Source organism: Magallana gigas, chromosome 9 (assembly GCF_963853765.1).
Source record: "Magallana gigas chromosome 9, xbMagGiga1.1, whole genome shotgun sequence".
Taxonomy (NCBI): domain Eukaryota; kingdom Metazoa; phylum Mollusca; class Bivalvia; order Ostreida; family Ostreidae; genus Magallana; species Magallana gigas.
The window spans coordinates 42,117,774-42,145,769 of NC_088861.1; the positions used below are offsets into that span (position 1 = coordinate 42,117,774).

The 27,996-nt window shown below is 33.0% G+C and overlaps 1 long non-coding RNA gene across 1 annotated transcript; it reads right to left on the reverse strand.

Annotated features, from left to right (window-relative positions):
• LOC136271597 (uncharacterized) lies at nucleotides 1-27,996 on the reverse strand. Its single transcript, XR_010709538.1, has 4 exons — nucleotides 27,851-27,996; nucleotides 24,635-24,737; nucleotides 5,871-5,993; nucleotides 1-1,800 (listed from the first exon to the last, which is right to left on the reverse strand). It is a non-coding gene; the product is annotated as an uncharacterized lncRNA (long non-coding RNA).

Sequence of the window (27,996 nt, forward strand, 5' to 3'; positions counted from 1 at the left end):
TTAATAAAAGAATAATTAATTTTATTCAGCAATACACAATTTGTTGACTATATGGCATTATTTGTTATGAACAATTGGGCATTTGTGTATGAAAAAAAATCCAAAAATCCATTATTAAGTACAATAAATGGAACAAATGAAAAATAACAATATCATGCTGTCACGGTTAATCTAACAATTCGATGCGTCGTGAAGTTTTTCAAAGACAACAAACCTGCATATTTTGAAATTGTATACCTTTCCTCAGGTGTTATATGATTTTTCCAAAGAGATGGGTTATGTGTTACTTTTTTCGTATTTTTATACGCTGGTCATTGACACTGTCTTTACAATGATATGAACAATGTCCACACGTGTGGACAAGCAACTGACAAACATGGATTTCCTTGGGTATTCTGATTTAAAAAGGTTCAATGTCCATCACGTTTACAAAATAATCAATCATGGGATTGTAAATTGGTGTATATGAGTGACCCAAAATATTCCTGAACATTTATGTCCCATGAACATGATAATTAATTCAACAACAATACAAATCAATTAACAAAGTAATCAGTCACTGAGTCTGTTTTCCTTCCTGTGAGTGTTTCCGAGTGAAAAATGATAATTTGATTGGCAATGAAAATATTTTGGTTATTTTCCCTTTCATCAATTCCAACTATATTTCTTTCACGAGTATGTGTATTTTGATTAAAAATCCTCTAAATATTATGGGAGCATTACTTAGGACAGACTATGGATAATGTTTAAATATAACATAAAACTTAAAAGGCATACTTTTGCATTCTTATGCAATTAATCTATAGTATCAAAAATCATTGCATGAATTTTTGCATATAAATTGTCAATGAAGAACACAACTACATGTACCTGTATAATGACAGTTATAGATTATTAATTTCAAATACACATAATACAAGGCACCCTTCTTACTCAAGTAAATATTGTCTTTATCTTCTAAATATCATAATGATAATGATACAATCTTTCATTTTTCATGAATGAGAACATATTGACACATATCTAGCTACATGTTATCTTCACATCATATCTTATATATTTTGTCTGAATAAGAGGGACTAAAAGGCCAACTGTAGATGAAATGACGTTTAAGCATTATTGAGTCCAAATCCACACACAACTAGAGTAGGAAGAAAAATACATGTAATGGGGAAATATCTGAAATAAATAAAAAATGATTCAAATTTGGCTTTTCTTCAAGTTCGTCAAAATTGGAGGGAGCAAAGAGCCCTTCTCCCACTGCATTTTGCATCTATCTTAACAAAACCACCAACTCTTTGTAATGTACAAAATAAATTTGGCTGGAGTCAAAAACAGTTTATTAAATCTAAACCAAAAATCTATATTAAAAAAAAAAACCTATTTGCACAGGAACACTTAATCTATACTTGAATATGCATATCTACATATTATGTCCTTATTGAGTAATTTGATGGAAGTACAATTTAAAGGTCTCTGAGAGGAGTTGCAATGTAAAGGAAAGGACCTAGCATTACTTTACATGTATGAAATAGAAAAAGAGATGTTTCAATGGAAATATTGAATGTCATTCACATAAAAGTTTTAAATGGTTATGCAGTCCAGTAATGCATTTTCCGTAGGCGGTATTAAATGTTAACATTAGGGTTCATAGCTCTCGCTCTAATTTTTGTTCACCAACAAGGGACCCCACAAGGGACCCCTTGAATAAAAGCTCATCAAGTTGTCTCTCTCTGGTAAAAATTTCATGGTGTGAAGTCAGATTCGTTTTCTGGCAAAATGCGTCTGTATTGAAAAACTCTGAAAATAAAAGTATAAGTAGGAAATTTCACAGTTTCGGAAAGGGTGTACAAAAAACAATTTGAATTCTTTCCATCAAATGATAATTCAATTTGACACTTGCTTTTCAATTTTGACATGTGTCAAGCATTTTGATTAAAAAATGTCACATTAAATGCATATACACTCTGCAAGTACAAGAGCTATTTTGCTGAATGGCACTACTTTGTCCTACAGTTTTAAAAATAATAAAATGGATATACCCAATATGAAACAGTCATTGTGGTTATTTACAATTCTAAACTTATATTTTCACTCTATTCACAATACAGAGCCATGATATCAAATCTGGAAAAATTCAATACATTATAATGGATTTTGCAGCATCCATGATTTCTGAAGAAACAGTGAAGTCAAAATTTACATAAACAACATCTAGGTCATTGGCCCTCGATGTTCTTCATATCCCATATATTGAGAAAACGTTCATCTCAAGGATTAACACAAATGTAAAACATAAACATTCAATATTTTACCAAATTTATTTTATTCATATTCTTATTAAAAAGCTCAATGATGTCTGATTTTTTTAACTTTTATTTGCAGAATGTTAATTCTTTTTTTTTTTTGGAAGTTCCCAAATAGAAAAGTTTTTAAATATTTTGAAATAGGTAAAATAAAAAAAGTACCTCTGAATGTGTAATATTAACAGAACTTTTAATTCAGCCTAATTTCAGAAGAAATGCACCATAATTTTACCCCTTAAAGATATGTCATAGAGAAAAGTAAATTGCTAATAAGGAGGTTTTTTTTTTACTCTTGTGTATGGTTAACGTAGTAACTATTTACTTATATTAAGTGTGTCTCATTGTTGAGTTTTAATCTTTTATGCAGTTCGATTTCAATTAACATAGAGTACATGTATATAAAATGAAATGTTTTGGATTTAATTCTACATGTATCAAATACTATCCCCACAATTTGCATTTTCATGTCACAAGCACCAAATATTTAAAGCTCTCAGAGAGAGAGAGAGAGAGAGAGAGAGAGAGAAAGGGAGAAAGGGAGAGAGAGAGAACTGCACTTTTATGCACTACACATTTCTGCAACCTAAAGACCAACCTCCCTCAAACATTCAATATCAACCCCCGTATGCATCGCCAACTAATATATCTATGTTTTAATAGTAAAAATATGACAATAAAAATCGTCAATAATGAATATAATAAATAGATATGAAAAGATAAATAGATAAATTACCTGTAAATATCTACTTAAAATAATTACAGATAATTTAAACAAAGATAGGTTTTATGCATTAAGTTCTAAGCAATATGATAGGCTTTGACTTGTAAAAGTGTGAAAACGTACATCTTCATAGTTCTGTCACATGCATGACAGATTTTTTTATGCAGAGTCAAGGTAAAGTTTTAACATCAACCATTTAAAGACTGTCATAACTTTAATACAAAATGCATGATGTTGAAAAAGTTCATTCAGTTATTGATATACAATAACATACATTTCGCTCCGACAAAAAGTGATTGGGATGAAGGTTAATTAAATGATTTGTTCAACATTTGTTCAAAATCATGATTGGTTCTGAAAATAAAAATGACAGAATATTTTATTTGTAATGATTTCCAGCATTAAAGTACTATTTGTCATATACTAAAATTTGATAGTTTATTTATTAGTTTATTGATTATCATGACAAATCTATTTTACATTATAATTAAAACATTTATTCATTAAAGTTTATATTTCTGATATTTTTATCAATCTGACTTTTCTGCAAAGTTGCATCTAAATGTCATTAGCAGAATTTTAAACATGACAATCATGTGTCAAAGTGTACACAGAGATCATAAAATCTAATAAGAATCCTCAATTCAATGTTGTTACATGATATTGTGTAAAATATGATTTGTATCGAAGATTTGTGCGAAAAATTATTCTTTAAACAATTCATGAAAGTATTTCTTGAATTGATCCATTAAGTGGCACTACCTGCAGTTAATTACTGAAGAAAACAAATGAGCCTTACTTTTTGGGTGTTGATTTTAATCAACTCTCCTATGCAGTTACTCTGGCAAACCGAAAGTGAAACACTGTTTGGACCTAAGCACAAATCATCACTGCTGACAAGACTTAGTTCTTGAAATCAAAGTAATGTATGCTGAAGCATTGTTTTTTAAGGAAACTTATCAATAAACACTTTGAAAATAGTCATATTTTATGAAATATTAACAACTAAGATATTTTAATAGTCTCATGTATTCCTACACCAGAGTTTAATATAGCCTCATTCAACCAAACGCTCGGATGTCTCTGCAAATCTCTGACAAGCAGAAAGACTCTCTTGCTTGTCGGAGATTAATGGAGACAGCCGAGCGTCTGGGTGAACGAGACTAGAGTTCGATATCAATAGTGCTTGGATCCATAAAATCTTTAGAATTGCTTCGATTACTTATACATAGCTTGAAATCTTTCTTTAAATATTACACAACATGATGCATATGGGGTTTCTCGAAATTCTTGTCAGAAAAGTCTAAAATTCATATATATAATAAAAAAGTGCATAATTCAAATACAGACTAGAAACTAATTGCCATTCAAGATAAGTTGATTTTAAAATTAATGATAATCAGTAAAATAAACTCCCGTCAGTACTTCAGTACTTTGATTATTCTTTACTAGAAATTAACCTATTTTTCAAACAATTAAGGAAGCTGACTTTAGTTTTCATTTCACATGTATATGCACATTCTAGTAAAATACAATGTATTTATACCTTTTATTAATTTTTTTTTCGACATAATTTCTGAAATTGAACACAATAAACAAAGATAGATAAAAATATTAAGAATTTTTAAGGAATTCTTTCCTTACAAACAATTTTTCCTTTCTATGGTAGAAGAGTGTTGCTGTTAAGCTTTCATGACGTTAATATAAAATGAGGCTTTGTAGGAGATAACATATCAAAAACTAAAAATTGTACCCAGTTCAAATTTTACACACATAATAATGCTTTTTGGGGTTATTTTGCTTAATTTTTCAATGAATGCACTACATCAATCTACATTTGTAATACTCCATATTTATAGCAAAATTTGGTGCAATTTTACATTTTGAGATAGCTGCCACTAAGCACCAGATTGTAAAATTTAGTATTTTTTTTATATGCGAGTTAAAAAATGATGTGAACTTATGACATATTTCTATTTGAGGATAATTGTTACAGAAGTATCTTTAAAATTTGATTAGAAGAGCGTAAAATGACAGTATACATTTATATAGGTAAATATACCTGAATTTTGAGATGGTTTCCCCAAAAATTCCAGATGGTCAATTTTCTCAAAACTTTGCAAATAACCTTTAATTGGCATTAATTACATATGGTTGAAAAATAAGGAGTTTTCTTTTATTCAAGTTTAATGTCAAAAACAAAATACCAAACCCATTAAGAAATTTTTTTCAAGTCATTTTTTTAAGAAAGAGGCGTTGTACTGTATCTTTAAGTATTTCTTGGAAAGACACAAATTATGTCAATCTTTTTTTGATTAACCATAAAATGTACATTTTTACATTAACTTTGGGTAAAATGGAGCAAAGACCTACTCATGTGAAAATATTTTATTTTGAGTAAATTAACATTTTTGTCCATTTTTTGTCAACAGCAAATTATTTAATTCTTTTATTTTAGATTTTTTGCAAATTGATTTAAAAGAAAACTTTGTCATCATGGAGATGTATCATCTTCATTAATTAAAATTCATAAATTATAATAGGCATTTGGCTCACTTCATTTGCCCATATTCTTATGTTTCTTTCATTGACAACTTAAGAAAGATTTCTTTGCTTAAAGTATGAAACTGAGATTTCTTAACTTCAAATATTGACATATATTGAATGCATTAAAGAAGATGTATATACATGTATACGCTGTACAGATATGTAATACATACAAGAAATAGAACCTATATTATTTACTTTTCTGTTTAAATTATATTGCAAATACAGTTTCTTAAAGTTCCAGCAATTTAAATTGTAAATCAATTCATTATTAAGAATTTTTGTGGCATTATTACCTTCAAATTGTAGACATTTTTCTGCTCTTCAACTTAAGTACATTTCCCATTCTTTATGCAAATTTCATGTACTGCTAGGATTGCAGTAGGCATTGAGAATCTAACCCATGTCTCAATAAACATCTGTCAAAACAACAATGAAAAATATAAGTACATATGTATAACTGATATGTAAACATTGTAAACACAGTATCAATTTGATTCTCATTATCTCATGAATTTAGCACTGCACTCTTCTATTTAGAAAATCACTTTATAAAGATATTATATATGTCCTCTGAACATTGTTATGACATAGAAATTAAGTATGAAAAATTCTTTCAAATTGAAAAGGCAACATGTTTTTTAATATTGAAGAACAGGTAATCTTTTGAAAACTAAGGCTTCCAAATAAAGAAAGTATCTAATAATATATCAACAACCGTTAAATTCATTTTTTATCAGACAAAACTAAAAATTATCCTTGTTTAAAAAAATGTGAACTCAAAATCAGTTTGAACCTTTTTATTTAGTTCTCACATGAATTTCAATAGCTTCATGATAACTGAAATAAAATGACACTTTGTGTACACAGGTTTTTAGAGGGTCAGTTACGTATACATGATCTAATATTGTTCCACCCTCTGTTGTGTAAAAATGCACTAATTGCATAAATCCCATTGATTCTAAGAAACTCTGTATGGGTCCTTGCATTTTGGCATCTTCATTCATGTCACCTATAATAATCAAGTTGCAATAACGTCTCTTAAAAAAATCCACCACTTTTTGTAATGTGTCAAGAAAATTGTTCACAGGCAGTAAACTGGGCCGGTAGAGTGTAATGATCGCAATGTCTTCCTGATGTATTTCTATAGTTATTCCCTCTATGTTCTTGTATTCCAAAGCATTGATCAAGACTGTCTCCTTTGTTTTCTTTTTGTACACTCCAACCCCACCACCTTTTGCTTTCCTCAGTCTTGTCATCAGATCTTCACTATCATCATAACACTGGTTACGAACAACATGGTGAAAATCAAAGCCTGAAATTTCAATATCTTGAATGTCCTCCTCTTCTTTCAACCATGTTTCAGTTAAACAAACAAAATCTGCTTTCATTAATCTGCTGTCGCAATTTATCTCCTGAAAGTGTCCTCTCAAACTCTGAACATTGAACAAAAGAATTGTTTTGTAATTTCCATATTTTGCTACATTGCATTTCCAGTCTTCATCTAAAATGTATCTCTCCATACTATTAAGAGCTAATTTCACATCTAAATCTGCATATATTTTTTTCTGTAAGACACTTTCATCATTAGTCTCAATGAATAGACCATCTTTTGAAGTTACGCGACTGATTGCTACGTATGCTTGCCCAGGAGAAAAAGTGCGATCTAAATTGACAACAACACTTTTGGTAGTCATGCCCTGAACTTTATGTGCTGTACATGCCCACGAGAGTTTTAGTGGAAATTGATGTCTGACAACACTCTTCACATTTTTTTCATTTATCTCTTCTTCCACTCTTTTAATTGGGACCACATTCCCATTGGGAGTCATCTTTCCTTGGATTTTACCAATATTTGCACTATCAAAGATGACTTCAACTACTTCTACTGCATTTACAGGCTGTTTGCTTTTAAACACAAAATTTGCAATATATCCCATTGCACCATTCACTAGTCCATCCTCAACACTTACATTTCGTGTTAGCATTACTCGTGCATTCACAGCTAAAAGTAATGAAGCAGAAAGGCCATCAGTTCGGGAACTAGTCAAAGGTTTGTCACGTAAAGTTAATTTTCCTGTTGTCTTGTCTTTCTGATAATCATCAGCTTGCACTTCTATTAATTGTTCACAATTCCTATGCAACATTTTGAGATTGTATTCATTTGCTTCTTGGTTTGTAGAATAAACATGTAAAACATCATCTGGTCCTTCTCTAATGCATTCTTGAAGTGTTGACAAAGCATCATCTGATATAAATTCTTCAGATGTCCTAATGCGCAGTGAATTCAAAACAGTTGCAAACGCTTTATCTTCTCGTTGTCGCATAATTTCATCCAACTCGACAATTTTAAAAAAATCAAGCCAGTAATCAATTGGATATGAACCATTTTCTTTATACAACCTCTCATCTTTTCGTTGTTTGACAGGTGGAAGTTGGTAGAAATCTCCAACTGCTATCACAGATACACCACCAAAAGGTTTTTTACATTTTTTGATTTGGACAAGTCGTTCATGAATATAAAACAGTAGCCTTTTGTACACCATGGAAACCTCATCAATCACTAAAATCTGCAAATACTCTAATCTTGTTCTTATTCCACATAAACTTTGTTCCTTCAAGGGTTGATATGGAATTGGTAAAGCTTTTGATAAAGAAAAAACATGATGAATGGTATTTCCTCCAATATTGAATGCTGCTGTTCCTGTAAAAGCTGTCAAAATCACAGATATTGCATTTGGGGAAGGCAAAGTTTTTTCAAAGAGACGAGATGCTTCATAGTGTATTGTCTTTATCAGATGGCTTTTTCCTGTCCCTGCTCCTCCAGTTATAAAAATGTGCATAGGTTCTATATTCTCTCCAGACACTTTTTTAATACACCATTCATGAACAGCATAAAAAATCTGCCTCTGTCTCTCATTCAAACTGCGCAGTAAGGGAAGCATCTCTTTTCTAGTGTTTTGGGTTTCTCTCAAATGATAAACAATGTCTTCAGAACCACTAATTTCAACTTCGTGTGTTACTTCTGATTCTGTATTCTCTGTTTCCTTTGATTTTTCATTCAAACATTGTCTTCGATTTAATTCTGATTCTGGACATAAATTTGCCCATGCATCTTCTGGTTCACCAAGCATTTCTAAAGCATCCTGAGCATTTTCAATATCATCCTCATTCTTTGAGAAGTAATTATGATTGCTATCCACAATGCTTTTCACTCTTTCTAAATCTCTGTTTGAATTCACTTTGACATATCCATTTTCATAAAAAGTCTGGTACAAATCAAATCCAGGTGGTTTCAATTGATTCAGATTGCGGTATGGAAGGAAAAGTTGTAGGCGACACTGATAAAATTTTTCAGGTGCATTGTCACGACTAAACCTTGGGTAACGTACAACAGCTGGTTTCCCTCTGCTCCTCTTTTGAATATAACCCTTTCCATTTCTCAATTCATATACACCATCCTTTTTGCCCTTTGGAATCTCAGATTTACTAAGTACTCTGTATTCTGAACAGAATTCAGCAAGACACATTTCATGGAAAAGATTCAACTGAGGTCGGTTTTCATACCTTTCCACAATATTTGTCATCCATAAACTGTTTTCTTCATCATCATCATCATCATCATCCATAATCACATCATTTTCACCAATTTTGACTTTCTTGTTGTTTGTTATTTGTCGAAGAGGCTTACTCAGTCGAGTTGGATTTTCTCCCACAGGAATGAAATTGACTTTTCTTGAACTCTCCTTCATTTTAAGATTGCACACCCTGTAAACTGCTTCCTGTGCACTAACTTCTCTATGATTGAGATAAGCTGACCCTACTCTCTTAATGGTGTCATGTGCACTCAAATTCCCCTCTGCTGCTTCTATTTTAGTTTGCTTAAGTAACATTCCCATTTCCCTTTCTGATTTTGAAATATATGAGATAATATAGACAATGCAGCTGAAAGGGTCCAATACATATTGTATGTCCATGTTAGCATCCCAGCTTTTGAGGAGGCATGGATTATATTGATTTGTCCACATTTCTGTTGGATTTCTTTTCAAAATACAAGTGGTTTTAGAGGCCAATACTCTATGTGCTTTTTCATATAAATCCTGTGATAGCTGCATGTTGCTGAATATTTCCTCTGTTGTTCTACACATATTAGCTTCATTAGTTACTTCATTCCATACCTTCAACAAAATCTCCTTTGCCTGTGGACAACTTAATTCATTACCTGAATCATCCAAATTTTGTTCCAGTTGTCTTGAAATGAATGAACGCTCAGATGGTGGTCTAGGAAAATTGAACCTACACTCTGTTCCTTTTTTTCTACACGATTTTGAGTGACTTTTGCTATGTTGTTGTACATCCAGTACAGTTTGTCGAAGTTCTTGGTCAGTGTCTTCTGATGGTAGAGCACATGTGATATGCCTATCAATAAATTGACAAATACTCTCCTCACTGTCTTCATCTAATTTTGGGGCATTCTCAACCCAGTACAAGCAATGCATATGAGGAGAACCTCTCTGCTGAAACTCAACTCTTACAAAATAATCTACAATATTTCCAATCGGTTTTGCTGGGGACATAATTACATTTTTCTGGAAAATATGGAACCTATGTTCAAACATCCTTCCAACTGTAACAGGATTGCTCCTCAAAATTTCACTTTTCTCAGTCCAATCTAAATCAGAGGGATTTCTGTTGTCATTCATTTGTAACATAATTGAACTCAATATTTCATTCCACCTGAATTCTGCAGCGGAAAAAGAACAGAACCATGTTGGAATTCCAAGTTGTCGAAGCATTGCAAAAAGATCTTTTTGTGCAGTTGACCAATAAGCAGGTGTTCCCCTAATTGGTTGCATAAATCGCAGGGCTTCGTCACTCCTGAGCAGTTTTGCAAGTACAACAGGATTTTGTAACATTTCTGTAGTGACTGGTATCCCTCCATCAAGTTTTGATACAGACTTGCGAATTGAAATTTGTGTTTTCTCAATGACCTGATTCAATTCAGATAGATATTGACAAAAGAAAATGTAATTTGTATCCTTTGCAAATCTATTATCTGCATTCATCAACCTGTTGTTAAAATATCGAGAAAGTGTTATCCTTACATCTCGACTTTCATTCCATGAATATTTTCCAGTTGGAAATAAGTGGGGAAATGTCTTTGCTTCATTGCCCTCCTCTTGCAACATTCTTACTGGATTTTGTCCTTCACCTGGAGCTATATTATAAACATCATCAAAGTAGTGATCTAGGACTTCTTGTGCAATATCAACAGGTTGTAAACAAGTATCTGTAGCAATTTCTTCAATTTCATTGTTCTGTTCTTCAACTATTTCTTCATTGTCAAAAACCTCTGGCTGGCTGAACAACATACTCTGGTCATTATCTTTCTCCCATGTTCTGTTGATTTCAACATCATGATACCACTGATTGTTTTCTTTCAGGTAATTGAGGGCTATTCTAATGTGATTTGGGTTTACAAACTGATATTCATAATATCCCTTGTAGGACAACTTTCGCTTGAGCTTAACTCGTAACAAAAGATTTTCATTTCCATCCAAAGGCAAACTGCTCGTTTTCTTTATGTTTGATGGCACACATACAACAGGTCCATGTACATTTTGTTGGCCACCTTTTGGAAGCATTGTCACTTTCATGAAAGGTATATGTAAAGCAATAAGATGCTGTTCAAGAGTATTTAAGCTATTGAGTTCTGGTGGAATATCTTCCAAACACATTTTGTTAAAGGCTGCTTCAGCAGGAACATTTCCATTGAGAATTTTTCTATGGCATGTAAAACAAATCCAGGTACGTGATTTGGGACAATTCTCAAAACACGCAGATGTACAGCTATGAACATATTTCTTATCAATGCACAAATTTGCAACCTGAGCTGCTTTAATACTTTTTTCATACATTTCAAATGAACATCCTTGTATCTGGTTTTCAAACAAAAGACGATGGCAGCAGCAACATGTATATTCCGGTCCATGTCTAGTGCAATTTTTAAATGATTTCACCACTTCATCAGTATTTTCAAGCATTTTGTTCAGTGCATTTCTTTGTTTTTTCACAGAAACTTTTTTCTGTATCTTTGTTTCTGCATTGGAATGATATTTAACTTTAGCAGCTGTTTTTACATTTTCTTTATGTTGTTCATCTGTTTTATACTTCTGTACACTTCTTTGTTTGACTTCCTTTTTGAACGACTGATCTGTTTTATATTTCTGTATGCTGCTTTGTTTAACTTCCTCTTTGAATGATTGATCTGTTTTATATTTCTGTCTGCTTCTTTGTTTAACTTCCTCTTTGAATGATTGATCTGTTTTATATTTCTGTCTGCTTCTTTCCTTGACTTCTTCTCTGTGTAGCTTGTTTGTTTCATACTTATTTTTGCTTTTTTCTTTCATCTTTTCTTTGTGCAGCTGGTCAGTTTTATATCGTTGAACACCGATTTGTATTAAATTGTCACGATAGTGTTCATCATTTCTGTATCTTTTCTTTGTATCTACAATGCATTTTCTTTTGAAGTCTAAGTCTGTCTTGTACTTCATGTTTTGCTTGTGCAATTTATTTTCTTTAGCACTAACATCTGACTTTTGAACTTTGTTTCTTTCATTATGGAATGAAACAGATTCTCGTTGTTGTCTCTTTCGGTTTTTATCTGCAAATTTCCTACTGTTTTCCTTCAAACATGATAGTTTCTGTGATGTTGTTGCGGACACATTTTCTCCCAAAGTAATAGACGTAACAACATTATAATGGTTCTGATTCTTATGATCCAAATAAATGCCTCCCAATGATGTCATGTTTTCCTGTGAATCTACCATTAACCCAGAAAAAGTAACCCATTTATTCTCCGAGTATGTATGAATTTCAGTTTTCAGTAAATGGGACAGTGCAAGAATCTCTATTTCCGTTGCCCATTTCCCATCCATGGTCATGTCTGATGTAGAAATGTGGTTCTCAATAGAAGTTTGACCTGGCCTTAAGAATGATGTGAAAAGCAACGCATTTTCCAACAGATGATAACATACTGCTAAACGTATCATGTGATGATAGTCTTGCTTTCCTGTTAAACAGAACGAGATTGCTCTGAAGAAACAATTTCCATCTGGCTCAACTGGTACAGTGGTCATAGGCACCGTTATTTCCTGTCCATACTGATGTTGATTTTCACATTTCTGCATTGAATATGGTATTCTTAAGATTTCACAATGTCTTTTCTTTTGTTCATTAGAAAGAGGTAAAAATCTAATCTGATGCTGCTCACTCCCAACAAATTCTACTTCATCATCATTATCTTTTACACCAGTACTACTAATACTGCATTCAAACTCTGCAGGTTTCTTCACTTGATATTTTTCATCACTGATTTCCAATTGTTTTTCAATACCTTCTTCTATACCCAATGAAAGCTGTGTAACTGAGCATTGCACTCCAGTTATTTCACATTCAACTGCTTGAGAATAACCCATTGACAAAGCAAGAGACAAGACATGATTACATACATCTTGTACCGATTCATACAATACTCGTGTACTTCTACCATTTACACATTGAAATCCTGCAGATGACCTTGAGTGGGAATCAAATGTAAACAATTTATAGTGGCATTTCCCAATCAAAAATGTATATCCGCCAAAACACACAAAACAACCATCATTGTCATCAAGGGCTATTAGAAGTGCATCTAATATCTGATAGGCATTGAAGTCATCATAATTCAGCTCTACATCTGCCAAGTTAATCAGACTTGGTAAAGACTCATTTGCTTTAAACTCAAACATTCTACCAAAGCATTCAAAAAAGTGAGGCAATTCATTTACTAAAAGGTATCAGTTTGCAATTGTTGAACTAAACTGTAGATAGGAATACATTTCATCTCCTGTTGCCAATATCTTGTTCATATCTTCAGATTGCCATTGCTCACAATTCTTTAATTTATGGTATGCCAATGCTGTTAAAGAATTTGCTACACACTGAGTTCCAGCATTTTCACCAAACATTGGATCCCCCTGATGAAATGAACCTTGCACAGACAAGTTGACATTTTTTGAACATTTATCATAACTTTCTTTACCAGTAACTTGTGTAGTACTAGCTTTTCTATCACTATTCAGTTTATTTGCATTCATACATGTATTACCAATTTTTTCAACTTGAAATTTCTCTCCTTTTGTGTTATTTGTTTCACTTCTACCAATACATGCATTATAGTCCTCCACACGTATATCTATACCATTTCCATCATATCTTTCTAACTTTTCTGTATATTTCTTTGATTTCTCTGAATATTTCTTTGATTCTTCAATATTTTTGTTAGTTTTCTCTATATCGCCTTTGTTTTCCTTAATATCGCCTTTGTTTTCCTTCATATTGCCTTTGTTTTCCTTTATATCGCCTTTGTTTTCCTTTATATCGCCTTTGTTTTCCTTTACATTGCCTTTGTTTTTCTTTATTTTGCCTTTGTTTTTCTTTATATTGCCTTTGTTTTCCTCTATATTGCCTTTGTTATGTTCCTCTACGTGCCTTTCATCTTTTTTTAATGCCTTGCTGACCTCTTCCCTCTTGGAAGGTATCAGCTGCGCCTGACCTGCTGAATCTGACATCATCCAGATGTCTGATTCAGATACTCTCGGTGGAGTACAAACCCACGCTGGGGAGTCAGGGGATGCTACCTTGTCCTTTGTGACAATCAGACGACTTCCCCGAGGAGGTGACAACCTCGGGGCTGAGTGCATTCTCTCACAAGGAGAGGCCTGCACCCTGGCCATGGGTTTTTCCTTAACAGGAGGTAACCCATTAGAACCTTGCCCAGGAGTACCCAAGTCAGCAGGAGACTCTGATCTAATCTCATCTTGAGGGATATCATCCTGTCTCTGTTGCCTTTTCATCAACTTCTGTTTCACTCGTTCCTTTCTTCCAGTCAAAGACTTTCTCTTTGGCATCTTTAATACTAAAAAAGAACACTTAAACATGTAACACAGCTACAAAAATCATTTGAAAAATGTCCTATTACGAATTAAGACATTACCAATTTTTTCTTAGACCTATGGGCTACATTGCTCATCTGATAGCACTTACTTTCATGACTGATTCAACTAGAGGTACTGTGAGCAAGCTCACAATTGATACCCCCCGCTAAGATAAAAATCATAATGCGTGTATTTTTCCAATTATAAAAAATATTGGATGAATCTATTTCACAGTACATTATCTATAAATAACAACTGCTCTATTTTTTTAAAACTGCTGGTCATAAGCAATATTTGTGTAAAGTAAGAACATTCAATGCTTCTCCATAAGAAAGATAATGACCGGACACGAATTTTGCACTTTTTCTGCCAGTGACCTTGACCTTGCCCAAATGACCTTGGGTCAAAGTCATGACACACCCTTTGGTCCTAAGCAATATTTGTGTGAAGTTAGAACATTTAATAATTCTCCAAAAGAAAGATAATGACCGGACACTAATTTTGCACTATTTTTTCCCCAACGACCTTGACCTTGCCCAAATGACCTTGGATCAAGGTCATGACACACCCTTAGGTCATAAGCAATCTTTGTGTGAATTAACAACTTCCAATAATTCTCCTTAAGAAAGATATGGACCGGACACAAATTTTGCACTTTTTCTGCCAGTGACCTTGACCTTGCCCAAATGACCTTTGGTCAAGGTCATGACACACCATTAGGTCATAGGCAATCTTTGTGTGAAGTAAGAACTTCCAATAATTCTCCATAAGAAAGATATGGATCGGACACAAATTTTGTATTTTTCCTGCCAATGACCTTGACCTTGCCCAAATGACCTTGGGTCAAGGTCATGACACACCCTTAGGTCATAGGCAATCTTTGTGTGAAGTAAGAACTTCCAATAATTCTCCATAAGAAAGATATGGACCGGACACGAATTTTGTATTTTTTCTGCCAGTGACCTTGACCTTGCCCAAATGACCTTGGGTCAAGGTCATGACACACCCTTAGGTCATAAGCAATCTTGTGAAGTATGAACTTCCAATGTTTCTCCATAAGAAAGATATGGACCGGACACGATTGCACAGACAGACGGACAAGGTGATTCCTATATACCCCCTCAAACTTCGTTTGCGGGGAGTATAATAAAATATTGCAATACTTTAATAAGTCAAATACAAAAGTATCTGTATTATTTAGCAGACAAGCATTTTGTAAATTCTCCCCCAATTTTACAAATTCAAATCCACTGAAGAGCCGATTAGGCGAAAGCACTTTCGATTAAATTTGAGAAAAATGGAGTATTGTGTAATCGCCTGCTAAAATCATTTTTCTGTATCGTTACATGGTCTATACCAAGGATTAATTCGTTTATATATAATCTAAGCAGATTTGATCAAATCCAACCAACCTTATATCCTGGTGAACTTGCTGTATATTACTTATTTTTACATTTAAAAAAGACAAATCATTTAAAACTGTTAAAATTACATATTTTATGTTTACAATAATCCAAGTCACAAGCAATAAGTGCTTGCTATGATCATTGTGGCGTCATCGAAAAGTTCATACAGAATTAACGTTTTCGCTTTTCTATAAGTTCATATAAGGAAACAAATTTGCAAATGTAAAACTAAAAAATTACAAATCGGGTCAATGTGCGGTCAGATTGATACTACCAAGCTGCCCCATTGTGGCCCCATCCTACCCCCCGGAGTCATGATTTTCACAACTTCGAATCTACACTACCTGAGGATGCTTCCACAAAAGTTTCAGCTTTCCTGGCTAGATGGTTTTTTAGAAGAAGATTTTTAAAGATTTCATAAAAAAATTTCAATGATTCCTAATTATCTCCCCTTGTAAAAGGGTGTGGTCCTTAATTTTCATAACTTTGAATTTTGAACTACATTTGTTGGTAGTTTCATTTCTAGGCCACAAAAAGGGGGAAAAAATAACATAATAAGAATTTAAAGCAGTAACTGAAATAAAATTTTGCACGGCATTGATAATTTAGATGCTAAAATGACGATTTCTAACCAGTAAAATGTATATGTCTCATATTATATATCTTAGATGAATGATTACATATTTTATAAACTATTCAGGAAAATATTGTGATGCCTACTAATCATTAGACTTCAAGTTTTAAATAGTAACTTGAACTTTGCTTAAGGGTGCACTGTGCCAAGTTTGGTTGAAATTGGTCCAGCAGTTCTGGAGATGTTGAAAATGTGAAAAGTTTACAGACAGATGGACGGACAGACGGACGACAGACAAAATATGATCATAATAGCTTACTTGTGCTTTCAGCTCAGGTGAGCTAAAAGGCAATTGCATGGCTGGATATTTAGAGGTGCTGGCAGGAATGAAAATCTTAACTTAAATTGAATATATTATAAATATACATGTACATATACATTCTCTTAATTCTGTCTGTTGCAGCTGACTGGAAAAAATTACAAACTTTTTATTTTATTTCAAACCAGGTAGTTAGTGTATATAGTGAATCTTATCATCTTTTCTAAATGTTGTTCTTTAGTTCAATTTCATTATAATTGTTATCACTGTCCCAAATAAGAATTTCAAATACAAGACTATCATTCCAAACATAGATGTAAAGTTGGAGGTTTTGATATTGTGACTGCTCAAATAGCTAAAACATGTTGACATGCTGATATTTTAAAATAAAGAATTTGAAGTAGAGTCTGTTGCAGTTCTTATTGTCTCTCCCTGCAACTTAAACTTAACCCAATCTGTCAAAACATTCATTTTGTATAGGAACTGTAAATTCATTAATTGTTGCACTGCAGCACATTTTATAATCTTATTTCAATAGATCAGTGGACTGTGTAAAATGCATTGTACCCCTATTTTTGTCTAGTTTTGCTAGATTATTTATCATCTAATTTTTTTTTTTTTTATTTAAACAGTTTATGAATGAACACCAAAATTGTTGTTATTTATTCTTTTTTATATAGACTTAAAGTGCAAAAAAATTATGTATATAAATCTATCAATAAACATCGAAAGAACTCAAATTTTGATGAAAAAAATACTGCAATACATATCACAATACATATCTAAATATCGCAATATATCAAAATACCCAGCCCTAGTTATAAGATTAACTACCAATCAGTCATGGTATAAAAAAATGTATGTAACTTACAAACGTGTACCCATATTTTTTTATGTCATCCAAGATTTCTGCCTGAACATTAACTTGCTCTACACTTTCCGCCATGACGTTAATTACTCAACCCGCATTTTTTGGGCTCCCGTTCTGTAGAGTTCTTTCCATCAAAACTTCAATCTGGTAAAATTGGCCCAATTTTAACTACTTTTTTTGTATTAACTAAAGATGCCGTTTCAGGGTATCTAACAACAACTCTATACATGATGAACTCGTCCTACATTCTCCGTTATGTCGTTAATTAGTCAACCTGCGTTTCTGATTGCTCCGTTCTAGACAGTTCTATCCATCAAAACTAAAAGCGCAATTTCAAGACACGAATTGGCTCATTTATTCAACATTTGTTAAATCTCAGTATGTATACCCTAAATGAATTCCCAGTACAAATGTAAATATATTCACTTTTAACATATTTATTTAATATTATTTCATTGCAAGTATATATTTTGATGCAAACTTCCACTAACTTCATTCGCCAAAGTGTGTCCACCACGTTACTCTTATTTCTGCTATTTTGGGCTGATTAATTGACAATGAAAATAGATTTTTAATTTATGTTACAATAATTATTTATCAGGTAAAATTCAAATATAGTTTAGAAACATCATCTCACTTATATTGAACGAAATACCAAAGGTGTAAGCAGTTACTCTGGTGCAAGCATTCCTTGATTTATTGGCAAAACTTCTTAATTCATTAGCATGCATATATATATATATATATATATATATATATATATATATATATATATATATATATATATATATATATATATATATATATAAAAGAAGAGGCCCAGGGGCCACATCGCTCACCTGAGCACCAATTGCTTAAATTCTGATCCAATTAGCATTACAGTATCAAAATATCTTGACAACTGAGTACAGTAGATCTTGCTAAAAAAAATTGAAAATCTGCCAATTTTAATCCACGTCTTATTTTTGGTAAATACCATGCCCCTTTTGTTGTTGTACCTGTAACAAAATTTTTCTCTATTCCTATATACCCGCCCCCTCCATTTTGTGGCCCCCACTTTTCTCTAGGGAATCATGGTTTCATCAAACTTAAATCTGCATAACCTGTGCTTTCACACTAAGTACCGAGTTTTGGACCGGAAACTTTCCCAGAATATTTTTAAAGATTTTCTCTATATTTCCTATGTAAAAATTCAAACCGCCATCATGGCCCCGCCCTACCACTAGGGACTGTGATTTTGCAAACTTGAATTTACACTACCCGAGGATGCCTCTACACAAGTTTAAGCTTTTCTGGCCAAAAAGTCTCTGAAAGAAGATTTTTAAAGATTTTCTCTATATATTCCTAAGTAAAAATTTATCCCCCATTGTGGCCCCACCCCCAGGGACCATGATTTGAACAAACTAGAATCTACACTATCTAAGGATGCTTCCACTTAAATTTGAGCTTTCCTGGCCTAATAGTTTTTGAGAAGAAGATTTTTAAAGATTCTCTCTATATATATATAAACTTGAATCTACACTATCTGAGAATGGTTACACACCAATTTGACCTTTCTTGGCCAAATAGTTTTTATAAGAATTTTTTTTAAAGATTTTCTCTATATATTCCTAAGTAAAAAATTTAGCCCCCAATTGTGGCCCCACCCTACCCCCGGGGACCATGATTTGAAGAAACTTGAATCTACACTATCTGAGGATGCTTCCACTCAAATTTGAGCTTTCCTGGCCTAATAGTTTTTGAGAAGAAGATTTTTAAAGATTTTTTCTATATATTCCTATGTAAAAATTGATCCCCCAATTGTGGCCCACCCTACCCCTGGGGACCATGATTTGAACAAACTTGAATCTACACTATCTAAGGATGCTTCCACTTAAATTTGAGCTTTCCTGGCCTAATAGTTTTTGAGAAGAAGATTCTTAAAGATTTTCTCTATATATTCCTATGTAAAAATAGATTCCCCAATTGTGGCCCCACCCTACCCCCGGGGACCATGATTTGAACAAAACTTGAATCTACACTTCCTGAGGATGCTTCCATTTTAATTTGAGCTTTTCAGGCCTGATGGTTTTTGAGAAGAAGATTTTTTAAAAATACCAAAAAATTGTCAATAATTCTCAATTATCTCCCCTTTAAAGAGGGCGTGGCACTTTATTTGAACAAACTTGAATCCCCTTCACCTTGTGGTGCTTTGTGCCAAATTTGGTTGAAATTTGCCTATTGATTGTTGAGAAGAAGATGAAAATGTGAAAAGTTTACAACGACGACGACGACGACAACGACAGACAACGGACAAATTGTGATCAGAAAAGCTCACTTGAGCCTTTGGCTCAGGTGACCTAAAAAAGATCATGATTCAGTCGGCTGGAAAAGGGACATGAAAATATAATTTGGTCCCTATATCAGTTTTGTTCTTTTTTTGCTCCGTAACTCCCAATGGGGTACATAAACAGGTCAACAAAGTTACGGTCAGCTGATTTCCTATCTAGGCATTCAGGTTGCACAGACTTCTTATTGCATTGCATGAACTTTTACATTGTACTAAGTAGTGATGGGCAATCGGACCAAAAACCATAATCGATTATCGGAAATAATCGGACACATATATCGATTAATAATCGATTATAATCGTTATTTTCATCCATATTGTTAAAAGTGCATGGCTTACTGAGTATTTATTAATAAATACACCAGTTTCAATTATTATTTATTAACCTTCCTTTGATCACAGATAAATAAATCCGAATTTAAAGTCATGGAATTTAGTTCATAATGTCTCCAAAAAAGAAATGCTTTAAAACCTATTAACTATTGACACTCTCTCTATATATATGTGGTTACTAAAACTAGAGGCATTATGGGAACTAATTCAATATCCTATAATCTTCTGCAGTTTTTGTAGAGATTTAATTGAAATCACACTAAGCTTGATAATTACAAAAATCTGTGAATGTATTTGAATATTGAAATGCAAGAGTATTTTTCTAGAGGCGTGCAATTTTTACACTGTTTGTGACATGCTATCTAACTTGATTTTGTTAGGAGGGTTTATTTTTAAATCTGTAAAACATTGTAAACTCCGAGATACTTGACATTGTAACTCCTGAGGATTGAAAAACAAACCGATCTCCTTTATTTGTCAGAGAATTGTTACTGTTTCCATACACGCAATCAACTACCGCCATTTTGTTTTTCTTGTTTATAGATCGGGTTTGACATCCAGAAAATAAAATCTGAACCAAAACTAACCAAAATCCGGATTTTTTTTCTGTTAGCGATGTCGGCGACTTGTATTTTGAAATCGATTAGTAGCATCGTGGGCCTCAGAGCGATAGATAATCGATCATCGGCGACAATCGTTCCATCACTAGTACTAAGTAAAATGTTATAAAGAATAAATGAAACTACAATCAATAAAACAATATATATATACACACTGTGACTTTATATATATATATATATATATATATATATATATATATATATATATATATATATATATATATATATATATTTTTTTTTTTTTTATTTTTTTTTTGCAGAGATAGTGCTGCCTTATTTCACATGCACATCAAACACGTTTAGTACATAAAGAGTAGTTTGCATATTTTTAAAGATTGGCCAGCAGCAGTACATCCAACACAGTAGATAAATGACAGTTAATCTAAGAAAGTTAAAACATTGTTTTCATCAGTTTATACAAAACACTCCGTTTCTTAAATCCATGCGGTCATTGACATTGCTCAATCTGCCAGAGTGTGTGGTTGTGCATGTGTGATGTTATAACATAACACAGGAATACATTCAACAATTATCAGGGATTTTTTAAATATGTGTGCCTGGATTTCAGTCTGTCTTGTTTAGTCGTTCATAGTATATTTCTTACCAGTGGAGTGGTTAATTGTTACATTATTTTTGTCCAAAGGTGTTTCTACAAATCATTTGTCCAATGTAACGTGTTCAGGTGATTGAAATACCTGAATGGGGTGATCGAAGCATGAATAGTGCTATCAAACTTATATAGGGGGTGTGTAGATATGCGCAGAACAATAGAAATCGATAGTCAGAGATCAAAGGAAAATAATGCGTATTTATGAATTTAAGTCAGCTTCAACACCGCTGCAGATGTGTTCAGAATGTTTTCTTTATCGTTGCTAAGTATGTAATAAAGCCAGAGGTGCTGGAATGAAAGTTAACGAGACTTCCCCGAGATTTGTTCAGTTTGTTCTTTGATGATAATTTGTTTAAAAATGTAACTCTAAAATTAACAGTCGTCATTTAACAGGAACTTCAAATCATATTGCTACGAAAATAAATCCTACCATATAGCATTACATGTACTAAACAAAGTGTGAGGTAAAGTTTTAAGCATCTGCAGTTATTAATTGTGCAGAGAAAATATTACAGAAATTTACTACAGACAGCCACACAAAAAAGAAAAACAGTGCATTTTCTTTAGAGCAGAGATATATAGATTATTACATGCCAAATTTTATATTGCATCCTATATTAGCCCGAGGTCGCTGTATATCAGCCCAAGAGCTGTTAGGCTTCAGAGGGCTGATATACAGCAACTAGGGGCTAATAAAGGATGCGATATAAAAATTGCCATGTTATGATTTGTATATCATATAATTATAGAAAATATCAAAGAAACAATAAAAACATCATGAGTAAAATGATTATTGATTACAATTCGCTCCGTGTCTATATATTCCACCTCTAATAAACTTCACTGGAATTTTAGCGCCAGCTGTGTGTATACCAAGTTGACGTCAACGTTCTATTTGACGTCATACTCAAAGATCGGAGTTGAATGATGCATACCGAACTCTACGTCATAATAGCCGATGATTAATGGAAAGGGGTGTAATATAACATCCGAAGATTGCTAGAGAGGGGTGTGATATAAATGTTATATCACACCCCTAGGGAGGAAATTTCGAAAATGGTATATTTTCAATAAGTATACGATATGGGCTTTGTTCATATATATAACAAAAGATTGTGACCTCAGTACCATGATTATAACAAAATGGCTCACAGTAAAATTTTGAATGACCATTAGAAATGCCATACTAAAGTATTGTAAACACTAACAAGATATTTGTGAGCCAACGCTCTCTAGTAATTACCCCTGCTCTGATGTGAATATACAAAATAAGCAAAATCAACATTTAACAGAAAGGTGACTTCAAATTGGTACACAAATACCATGCCTAAAGAGAGAATGTGCTAAATTTGAAACATATCTGTGATTAATTCAGAAATTTTTGACTAAAATTTGATTGAAAATATTTAAGCTAAAAATAAATAAAGTTGTCATTTAACAGGATATTGACGTCCGATTAGTACAAAAATGGATCCCACTATATATATGGCACGCACGTATTTATGAATTTAAGTCAGCTTCAACACCGCTGCAGATGTGTTCAGAATGTTTTCTTTATCGTTGCTAAGTATGTAATAAAGCCAGAGGTGCTGGAATGAAAGTTAACGAGACTTCCCCGAGATTTGTTCAGTTTGTTCTTTGATGATAATTTGTTTAAAAATGTAACTCTAAAATTAACAGTCGTCATTTAACAGGAACTTCAAATCATATTGCTACGAAAATAAATCCTACCATATAGCATTACATGTACTAAACAAAGTGTGAGGTAAAGTTTTAAGCATCTGCAGTTATTAATTGTGCAGAGAAAATATTACAGAAATTTACTACAGACAGCCACACAAAAAAGAAAAACAGTGCATTTTCTTTAGAGCAGAGATATATAGATTATTACATGCCAATTTTTATATTGCATCCTATATTAGCCCGAGGTCGCTGTATATCAGCCCAAGAGCTGTTAGGCTTCAGAGGGCTGATATACAGCAACTAGGGGCTAATAAAGGATGCGATATAAAAATTGCCATGTTATGATTTGTATATCATATAATTATAGAAAATATCAAAGAAACAATAAAAACATCATGAGTAAAATGATTATTGATTACAATTCGCTCCGTGTCTATATATTCCACCTCTAATAAACTTCACTGGAATTTTAGCGCCAGCTGTGTGTATACCAAGTTGACGTCAACGTTCTATTTGACGTCATACTCAAAGATCGGAGTTGAATGATGCATACCGAACTCTACGTCATAATAGCCGATGATTAATGGAAAGGGGTGTAATATAACATCCGAAGATTGCTAGAGAGGGGTGTGATATAAATGTTATATCACACCCCTAGGGAGGAAATTTCGAAAATGGTATATTTTCAATAAGTATACGATATGGGCTTTGTTCATATATATAACAAAAGATTGTGACCTCAGTACCATGATTATAACAAAATGGCTCACAGTAAAATTTTGAATGACCATTAGAAATGCCATACTAAAGTATTGTAAACACTAACAAGATATTTGTGAGCCAACGCTCTCTAGTAATTACCCCTGCTCTGATGTGAATATACAAAATAAGCAAAATCAACATTTAACAGAAAGGTGACTTCAAATTGGTACACAAATACCATGCCTAAAGAGAGAATGTGCTAAATTTGAAACATATCTGTGATTAATTCAGAAATTTTTGACTAAAATTTGATTGAAAATATTTAAGCTAAAAATAAATAAAGTTGTCATTTAACAGGATATTGACGTCCGATTAGTACAAAAATGGATCCCACTATATATATGGCACGCAAAACCAAATAGTGTGTTAAAATTTCTAGCACCTGTGATGAATAGTTGCAGACTTATTTTTTGTTACAGACAGACAGAAAGACGGACAAACAGACACACAAGGATAAAACAGTATACCCCCTTCTCCTTTGTAGAGAATTGCCAAAAAATAACCATGCCCCTTATAGTACCATCTAAACAATGTTTTGCTAAAAATCTCTTAAAAATTGATTTGTTAGTGTTTACCTTATTACTGTTCACAGCTTCACAGCAACCTTGATTTTCTATAGTGTTCTCCTTGTTCTTGACAAGTAATCCTCCTGGGTTACAAGGCAGAAAGTGCTCTGCTCTAAAATTACAAAACAAAACAAAGTTCTGAATATATATACAGGTGAATCTCGATAACTCGAACTTCAGGGGACCATGATTAAACTTCGAGAGATCAAGAGTTCGAGAGATCGAAAGTTTAAAAAAATCCAGAAATTTTGGTTCCGGTCATTTTGGTTCTAAAATTATAGTAGCCGGAAATTTATATTAATTTTATAACATGGAAGGATAGTCTGACATGATTTCAATCGTATTTTCTGCTACATTACTTCCATTTAAACAATACAGAACTTACATCTGTGGTTATTAAGTGTATTTTTTCACGTTAAAAAACTTTTAAGCATATTATGTTTTCTTAATCATTACGTTTATTTTAAATAAAAAGCATTTACCGTTAATTTTAAATAAAGAGCATTTACCGTAACATTCACAAGTTGTTAAAATTAATAGATCACTTACAAATTACCTATCTACCCTTTGAAAGAAGCAAGGGGTAGTGTCACTTACGTAATCAACCAATTAACACTACCACGCTAGCCCCCAGGAGTTCACTCAACCATCCAGGTAAGGTCCACGCGAAGCTATAATTATACGCTTGATCGGCCGCGTGTGTACACAGCAACAACTTCGAGTTATCAAGAGTGAAAAACAATAAAATATGTATAACGGGACCAAGGTTTTACTTCGAGAGATCAAGAACTTCGAGAGATAGGAGTTCGAGAGATCAAGAGTAAATTTGCTTAGCATATTGTGAACATTAAAAATTTACAAATAACAAAACAAAATTGTGTCAATCCCTCCTCTCAAATTTAAAATTCTGCCTTTTTGACCGTTTTTACTGCCTCTTGATCAGGCTTAATTTTCATATTAATCAATAATCATAAATGCAAGTACAATATTCTGCTGAATAAAGAAACTACAGGTGAATCTTGACAACTCGAAATTCAGGGGATCATGATTAAACTTTGAGAGATCAAGAGTTTGAGAGATAAAAAGTAGTTTAAAAAATCTGGAAATTTTTGTTCCAGTCATTTTGGTTCTAAAATTATAGAGGCGGGAAGTTTAGGCCACATAAAATTAATTTTTAGATGTTCATCTCCGTCCCCCCTCTGAAAATGGCCCGCCCCAATGCATTTTTTATTTTTTGGAAGAAAAAAAATTGTGGGAAAAAAAAGCGGGAAAAAAATTCAATACATTTTAATAGCTGCCTTAACATGTGGATTACTGTTTGATTCCAGTCATGTTTGTTATAAGGATACAAATGTCTGCATGAAATGTTAAGTCAAAATAAAACGGAATTAAAAGATTTTAAGTGGCTTTGTGTACCCATATTAGCATTAACAATTGAAAAGAAAAGAGCTGTTGTTATTTCTAGAACAAGAACAGTCATTCACTTGATGACAATCGAGAGACTATTGTTGTGAATTTGATAAAACTTTGATTATGAAATTAGGCCCAAGAAAAAAAAATGGTTGTTTCCGCTTTCTCGACACCCTAGCCTAATACAGCCAACTCAAAACTTTTTTGTAACGATCTTTGACTGAGGATCGTTTAGTCTGGTTTGAAAAAAAGTTTACTCAAAATTTAGGTCACAAAAAAGCTTGTAGAAGTCTCTTTAACTCAAACATTTTATCTCCCCTTTAAAGAGGGCGTGGCCCTTCATTTGAACAAACTTGAATCCCCTTCACCTAGTGGTGCTTTGTGTCAAAATTTGGTTGAAATCTGCCCAGTGGTTCTTGAGAAGAAGATGAAAATGTGAAAAGTTTACAACGCCAACGACGACAGACAACGGACAGGTGAGCTAAAAAGTAGCAGGGGGTCTGGGGTCTTGCTTATAGCTACATTGTGTTTAAATGCAATGATAGCCGGGTAATTAAGGCGTTATAGGCGGGGGAATTTCCCGCCTCCCAGGTCTTAGAGACAACCCTGTTAAAATTTATTTTTAAAATCGTCCAAATGTACTGCGTAAATATCTTGGGACAGACTATATATATAAGCTAGTAGCCAATTTTTGTTAGTACATTGTACCCTTGCCCCCACTTTTGACATGAATACAGATTTATTGTCAGTCCCAAGTTATTGCTTCCATCACATTTTGATGATTTTTAATAAAAATACACATACCTGCGAAAGGTGAAAGAAGTACAGTTGAAATCGATGAAATGGAAAATATCCAAGATATCTTCATTGACAAATTATCTCTTTTAACTCATAGTTTACAGGAACGAAAGCAAAATTCTTACGGAAATTTATAATGGAAAATGTTTATCTTTTTACCATTCGGATCTACTAGGGACACCTCACGCAATTTTTTAACATTATCATCGAGGTTTATTAAAGGCTGATGCAATGCAAAATCTCTGTAGACTCTAGACTATTTTGGGTTGTATATTTAAACCTGAAGTGGTTAAGGAGACGTTTCAAAACAGATAATCTGGACACTTTTCAAATTAGTGGATGTACGTAGTTTGAGCATAAAGGTATTTATTATTATCGAAATATCAACAAAAAGTGGTGGAAGCAAAAACTCGGGACAGAGTACGGGTATAGACAAATTGTACATGAATATTAGCCAAGATGCTATATGTATCTACCATGACAGTTCTTGAAATTATAGTTCATTTCTCATTGATAACAATTATGTACTGTAAACAAATTTGTTTCATCAATCAAATATCCGTCAAACTACAATAAGGAAAAACTAAAAAAAAAAATATGTGTTATTTAATGATATCTATCAATTTATTACTTTACGACATCCAAACTTAACGTATGGTTTTCTATAAACAATGATACATGCATTTCCTTATTTTGTATGAGATAACACCAGTTTAACCCCCCCCACCCCCACCCCCAATATTATGAGTTTATAACACTACTGTACTGCAGTACAGGGCCGTTGTTCTGAGTCTCATCACCCCAAACAAAAAATTCAGCAATCATTGGAAATACCATTATTAATCATAACCTTAAATTTGGAGAAAATGTCCAAGTTCCTTTAACACAGTTAAAATATCAACTGAATAGAGAAGATGCGTCTGTGATCACAGTCTACAATAATTGCTGTACAAAATCATCTATTTTTTCAAGGAAATTTTAATGCAAAAGAAGTCGTATCAAGTGCATTATACTTACCTCGTAATGTGTAAATCTCTTCAAAGATGATAATAATAATCAACGAGCCCAGAAATCTTTCGGGTTGTTTCTAACTTACTATGGTCAGTAAAACTAAAAGTTCTCTCGCAGCAGACGCAGACGTGTGCACACTAGCAACGACGGAA